Source organism: Pistacia vera, unplaced genomic scaffold (assembly GCF_008641045.1).
Source record: "Pistacia vera cultivar Batoury unplaced genomic scaffold, PisVer_v2 Contig169, whole genome shotgun sequence".
Lineage (NCBI taxonomy): Eukaryota > Viridiplantae > Streptophyta > Magnoliopsida > Sapindales > Anacardiaceae > Pistacia > Pistacia vera.
Window position 1 is genome coordinate 933,025 of NW_022195779.1, and position 7,267 is coordinate 940,291.

The 7,267-nt window shown below is 32.8% G+C and overlaps 1 pseudogene; it reads right to left on the bottom strand.

The window, feature by feature from the left end:
• Nucleotides 1–2,096: 2,096 nt before the first annotated feature.
• Nucleotides 2,097–4,351, bottom strand: LOC116125577 (annotated as a pseudogene).
• Between the last annotated feature and the right edge of the window lie 2,916 nt (nt 4,352–7,267).

The window sequence follows — 7,267 nt, forward strand, 5'->3', positions numbered from 1 at the left end:
TGATCGACGGGCAATTGCAGTTGAGGATGGTGGGGGTTTTGGTGGGGGGAAGCCGGCAATGCTATTGGTGGTCTTGGGGGTGGTTTTTGGTGCCGAGACTTGCTGGAATTTGGATGAAACGTCGATTGACACTAAAAGTGATGACCAACGATTGAGGGTTCAATTAGGTGAGGAGGTTAGGAGTTTTGATGTGGGGGTCGAAGGGATTGTATTGGTGGTGTCGAGAGGGGTCGATTGCATCGGAAACAGGTCGGAATGACCTGAAATCATTGGTGGGGTGAATTTGAGAAGTGTAATGCTACATTTACACCACCCATTACATCATTTTCATTACATCATCACCATTTTACTAATAATTATTTTATTATAATATTAAAAATTTAAAATAATTAAAAATTTATGTGGATGTGACATATGTCACATCATAGTATAATGAAAATGGTGTAATGGATGGTGTAAATGTAACATTGCTCATTTTAGAAGTGAAGAGTTATTTTAAAATTTTTTGGTGGGGTGAATTTGAGAAGTGAAGGGTTGTTTTGAAGTTTTTATCTTTGAAATGATTATTTTATCCTTTTAACTGTTAGATTAAATAATTTTCTATTAATTTAAGGGTAAAAATCTGTAATTTATGAAACCAGAAGTAAAAACTTGTAGATTCGTCAAAGCTTTGGGTGGGAAAATGCCGTTTACTCAAGAATTAATAAGAAGTCATTACTTGTTTAGCTCTATATCTCTGGACCCGTGGCTAAGAAGGAATTAAAAATAACGGAAGATAAAAAGAAAATTTCGTAATCTAAGAAAAAGAAAAGAGTAATGCTACAGTTATCGATGGATGTACACTGAATTTGTACACCTAATGATGTGGCATAATCCTGACCGTTGATTTATTATCGGTTAATATTAATCAATAGTCAGGATTTTATCACGTTATTCGGTGCACAAATTTAGTATAAACTTTTCGGTAACTTTATCATTTTCCAATTATCTTTCTGTCAGTCTCCGGTTCCAAGTCTCCAACGTCTATCATACGTAGAGCGAATGGTGGGTCCCAACAAGTGCATTAAGTCCTATTTCTAGATTAAATATAGTGCAGAACGGCTTTCCCACCTTTGACGAAACAACACTTTTCCAGATGACACTTTCTCTTTGTGTAGGTTAGTTAGTGTTTTAATATAAATGATGAAATACTTTTTAAATAGTTTTTTCTTATTAATTTATTATAAATTAAAATTTAGTTAAATTAAAGTTTTTATTTAATTATTTATAATTCAAGTATAAAGATAATTATTTATTTAATTAATTATTAGAATATTAATTTTCTATTTTAATTAGTAAAATAAAATATTATAAATAATAGTGATAGGATATTAATGACATTTAAATAAATAAATATTAATATCGTTTAACTTTAACAATTTCATTACATTATTCCTAACTTTTTAGATGGTTTAATTTTTTTTTTTTTGACTTTTTAATATTTGAATTTTTGGCTAATTAAAAAATAATAAAAATTTAAAGTAAAATATTTAAAGTATTTTTCTTTTCAGTAAATATTAACGAAAACATAACAGAACCTAAGAAGGGTAGAAAGTGTCATTTTGAAACTTGATGGGTAGGAAAGTGTTTCGCCAACGTTGGGTTGGGAAAATGTTGTTCTCCCCTTAATATAATTCGAAATTGGTTGCTTTTACTGTTTATGGTCTCGTCTATAGCTTCCTCCATTTTAGGGCCTCTAATTTAAGTGAAGTTTAAAGAAAATGATCAATCTTATTAGTGATATGCTAATTGGTTTTACTTTATTATTTATTTATCTATTTCTAGATTAAAAATGAATGCTTTCACTTAATCTAAGCAGCTGCTGCGTAAAATTGCTTTTGGATTTAGAACCCTAAATAATCAAGTTCATGAATGATATGCATTATTCATTACAATTTGGTGGTTTCTGTTTATTTATTGTTATTTTCATTGCTTATTATCTTTCTTTGTTTTTGAATGTGGATCGGTTAATTTTCTGTAATATTCAAGAACTCACATCACTCAATCATGAATTGTCCCTTAATGTAATTAATATCATAAGATCACAATTTATTTTACTAATAACCCGTTTTGTTGAACACAATCACCTTCCCAAGCCAGATTGCTAGGTTTTAATGGCCACTATGGGGCTTGATACGTTATGATTATGTTGATCTCCATTTGAGATAACCATATGTCACATTTGAAGCTTTTTTATCAATCTCTACACTCAAAACAAAACCCTGCTTCTGATAATTTTGAGTGATATTGAGAGTGCTAGGCCTGTTCGGATTCTCTTCCGGTAGGAAGCTCCAAATTTGCATGATACTCTGATTCTTTTTCTCCCAAGTTTTTTACATTCCTGCTAAATCTCTTCACCGTTTCATGGTGAATATAGCATAAATGAAGGATAATTGAGTTCAGTATGCTCTTTGCTGCAATTCCATTGATTTCGTCGAATGAGAGCTTTCATCCGACTTTGATCATAATCTAGGCCGCATAGGACTCATATATCTTGAAAATCCATGTCATAGATGAGTCCGGGGTCCATGGCTTTGTTTGGATCTATATGACCCGCCCCGAAATCTAGAGGTGTGGCAGGAAGGCCGGTATTTTCATCTTTCAATAATATTACCAGTGTTGTCAATGTTATATGCTGTGGTCATCATAGCTGATCGGATGGCCGCTGGGCTCCAATCCCAGTGCACAGATTTTAGTAAGCTGCAACTCCGGCAACATGTGGTGTTGCCATTGACGTGCCTGACCATAGTTCATAATCTGATACCAAATCGTAGTTTCCAATTGTCATGAGGCATGTTGGGTGTGACTGCTGCCACCACATCAACTCCCGAGCCAGAATATCTGGCTTTAGTACACCTGGGCTGATTGATCCAGTCCTCTTGAAAGAAGTAGGCCACTTGAGGTGCTGGTTTACTACCCAATTTTGTTGTTAGGAACCTCATACCTTTGATCCTTGCTCTACTCTCTCGTGTCCAATACTCTCTAACCAAAGTTCCTGAGCAGTATTCAGAATCACGCCGGGAATGGTGTATTTTTCTGGTAATAAATGAGATTTATCTGACAAAAAAATACCGGCAAATGCACCTGCCCTCTTAACCTCCTCTAATTGTTCATCAATTTCAACTTTCGTGCTATTATCACAAAGGACTACCTTTCCAGTAACTTCATTTGAGTCCAATGCTTTATGGTTGCATACTGCTTTGCTTATATTGCTCTTCGCCATAATATAAAGAAGCATTGGTAAGGTAATGCTCTGTGGAAGTAAGATATACCTTCCAAACTAAACCCATCTTCTAGAGTAAGTGATGCGTAAAACTCCGGTCGACCGAGCTAGCTCCTGCCGTCATGATCCAAGCGCTCCATTGTGTATTGAGTTGTGACCTCCATCATTCCCTGCAGCACCGACAACAAAAATGCCTTTCTCTATAGCTGAAAGAGAAGCTATGGCTACAATATCCTTGAATTAAGGTGTCTGGTTAAATCCAATAGACAATGACAAAATATCACACCATCAGCGATTGCTGATCGATACCTGCAACACATCAGTTGCTGCACTCTCATCGGTCTGTTGCCCAGAAGACCTTGTACATAGCAACGTGTGCAGCTGGTGCTATTCCTCTGGCTGTTCCCCTTGCATATCCAAAGTGACTTACACCTAATACCTGGTTACCAGCAGCTGTGGAGGACGTGTGTGTCCCATGACCGTAGAAGTCTCTTGGCGAGTCAAAGTCATATTTCTGATATCTTTATACCTGCAGCTTGAAGCCCTTTGCTAAAATTGACCCGATGAGCTTCCTGCTGCAGTCAGAAAGCTAAATATTGTACCATTCTCACACTTGCCGTTCCATCTTTGGTATCGATGGCATACCGTGTCACTAAACTCTCGCTTTCTGGCCAGATTCCCGTATCAACAATTCCTATGATCACACCTTCACCGTATGAAGCAGCAGGCCATATGCCAAGTCATGTTTTTAATCCAAGAAACCTGGGATGTGGGTTGTGTATACTCGCCAATGACTCTGGGTATGTGGCAAGATGAGCGGGAGATTTCTCGATTTCAGATAGATGAGAGGGTGTCAGCCTGGCACTGAAACCGTGCATACAATGGTTGTATGAATAAAGCACATTTCTGTTTCATCAGCTGAAGACAAGAGTTGAATATGGAGTGGTGCCGCTCGTGGGTTAAGAAAGACTCTGGCTTCTGAGAATGGTCCAAGTGGATGATATATGTTTGGTATTCTTCAGGTTCTGACATTGCTCTATTGTTGATTAATAGCAACCAAAACAGCAGATAGTATGCCATAAGGATGGCGAAATCCATCATTTTGGTTATGGTTAAGAAGCTTGATAAGTTATTAAAATTTGAAGGTTTGTGATGCTTTATCCAGAAATTTTCCAGGAATTTTCTTCTTCCATTATAAATATCTGTGTCAAGTCCCTGTATTATTTTGTAGTGGATCTTTACTGTGGCAATCCAATTGCACGATCAGAAGCATGTGCCAAGTAATGTATCATTTCTAGTTGATTTTTTCTTGGCATCCGCATCGTAAGATTTAGGCAGATATAATTGAGCTTTAGAATTTTGTTGTTATTGTTCCATGGACCACGCATCTTAATTTTTGTTAGACTGTAAATGCTTTAGAGAAGTGAGCCATTTTCCTTTCATCCTTCGTGCTTAATTTCATTATTCTACCTTTTGAATATTTGGATACCCTTTTATGCTTTCTATTCATTAATTTCATTCATTAAAATAATAAATGTTGTTGATAAGTGTCCACTAACCAAAACTAAGTGAAACTGAGAATATATAATGTCAAAAGAAAAAAGAAAAATAAAAATATTGATTAACTGAATTGTATCGTGTTAACAGTAATATCATTCACTATGATATTTGACTTATAAATTGTACTTTAACACCAATTTTTTGAAACCTGACCTGGGTTATCACTGGGTCAGAGATTGGGTCTTGGATTGATCGGTTAAACCAATCATCTAACCGATGATCAGAAAATTTAAAATTTAGTAAATACAACCCTAAACACAACGGTCTAACCATCCATTAGCTTTACGAGAAATGTTTTTCCTGATAAGTGGGGTTGCAGTAGGTGTACAGTGTACCTAGACGCATGTTAAATGACAACTTGGCAAATTAAACAACTCTCACCACTCTCATGTTATCGGGTCTCAAAAATTGTTGTCATTTTACGCTTAAACTAGACATGGTGCTCGGCAAGTTGTGCGGGTATATTTATTCAATATTTTTAAAATAAATTGTAAATAAATTTATTTTAACAAAATAAACTAATTACATTAAGACATAATAATTATTAAATTATATAAATTTTAAAATAAATATAAATTATATATATATACAAACTTGTGTTAAGATCAAATTAATAATTGTACCTGTATAATTATTAATATTAATTATAGATAGATGTCATTAAATCATCATCCAACTTGAGAAGATCACTTGAATATTATATGGTCTAATTATATTTTCAAGATCATCACCTTATACAATTGATATTATTTTTATAGACATGTCTTTGATATTCAATATCAGTATTTTGTAGTGAATCGTGTATGATATTTAAAATCACCTTAATATTATCAAGATTAACTATTTAAAATTAAAATTTATACTGACCTTCTGCAATTTTTGTAACTTATATTCATTTTCAAGTTGCGTTGCGCGGCTATGTTTATTATATTTTTTTTTTTACATTATTATTGATTTTTTTGTCTTTTAAATATATATTTTCTATATTAAAGTTCATTTTATATTGAATTAATAATTAAAAAAAATCAATGAATAAGATATCCACAAATTGAACTCAAAGTCTATATCATCATGGTTCTTTTCAAATATGTAACTATTTGAAATCTGCAACTAAAGTTTAAAACTTTGTCAAGAAAAGCAAAAAAATTTGCAGGATAACCTACTGGGTATTATTGATAAGTCTATAAATCAATCAGAGGAAGATAAACTTTGTTGAAAAATGTGAACTTTTAAGCAAAAACTTGCAGAGTCAAAGGAAAAAACTGATTTTGATTATTGAGAAGAGAAAATGAATTATTATTATTATTATTATTATTATTATTTTAGAAATTAAAAAAAAATAAGAATATTGAGAAGATAACTCACATAGAAACAACAATAACTCTAACAATATAATCTGAATGCAACTTAATTGAAGCATTGAAAAAGCCATGACGATGAAGGTCCTGTGACACAAATCTATTTGCTGCAATTAGAATTAACCACCACCTATAATAAAAAAAACATTTCATGATAACATCCTAAAGAAAGACGATAATTGTAAAACTTACAAAACCCACAAATCAATCCAAAAATCAACAAAAAGAGATAGAACAAATACAATTAAAACTACATTTCAATATTTGTTTTCCTTTGTCATCACTAAAATTAAATTTATTTTATGTGTGTGATGATAAAATAAATGGTTTCGGAAGCAGGTCTACAGTTATCCTAATTCATCGTCTAATATATCAAATTAAAGCCCTATCTTTCTAGTTTCCAAAGATTCAAATCGCTCATCAATTGGATTTTTATTGAGCAAGTTAAGGCTAATTTACTATTGACTGTTCAGTGAAAATCGAGAAATAAGGGAAACTAAAATGTATATGATAATAAAAGGAATGACTCGATAGTGGGGCTATAGTTATCCAAATTAAGCGTATAATATATCAAATTAAAGCTCTGTCTGTCTAGTTTATAAAGATTCAAACTTCTCATCAATTAGTTTTTTATTGAGCAAGTCATGGTTAATTTACTACTAACTGTTCAGTGAAAACCAAAATATGTATGATGATAAAATGAATGGTTCAAAAGTGGGGCTACAGTTATCAAAATTAAGCTATAATATATCAAATTAAATCTCTATCTGTCTAGTTTCTAAATATTCAAACCTCTCATCAATTGGATTTTTATTGAGAAAGTTATGGTCATTTTACTACTGACTATTTAGTGGAAACCAAAATGTGTGTGATGATAAAAGAAATTGTTCGATAATGAGGCTACAATTATCCAAATTAAGCATATAATATATCAAATTAGAGCTCTGTCTATCTAGTTTCTAAATATTCAAACCTCTCATAAATTGGAGGTTTATTGAGCAAATTATGGTCAATTTACCACTAATTATTCAGTGGAAATCTAAATGTGTGTGATGATAAAATGAATGGCTTATTAAAGCTACATGGT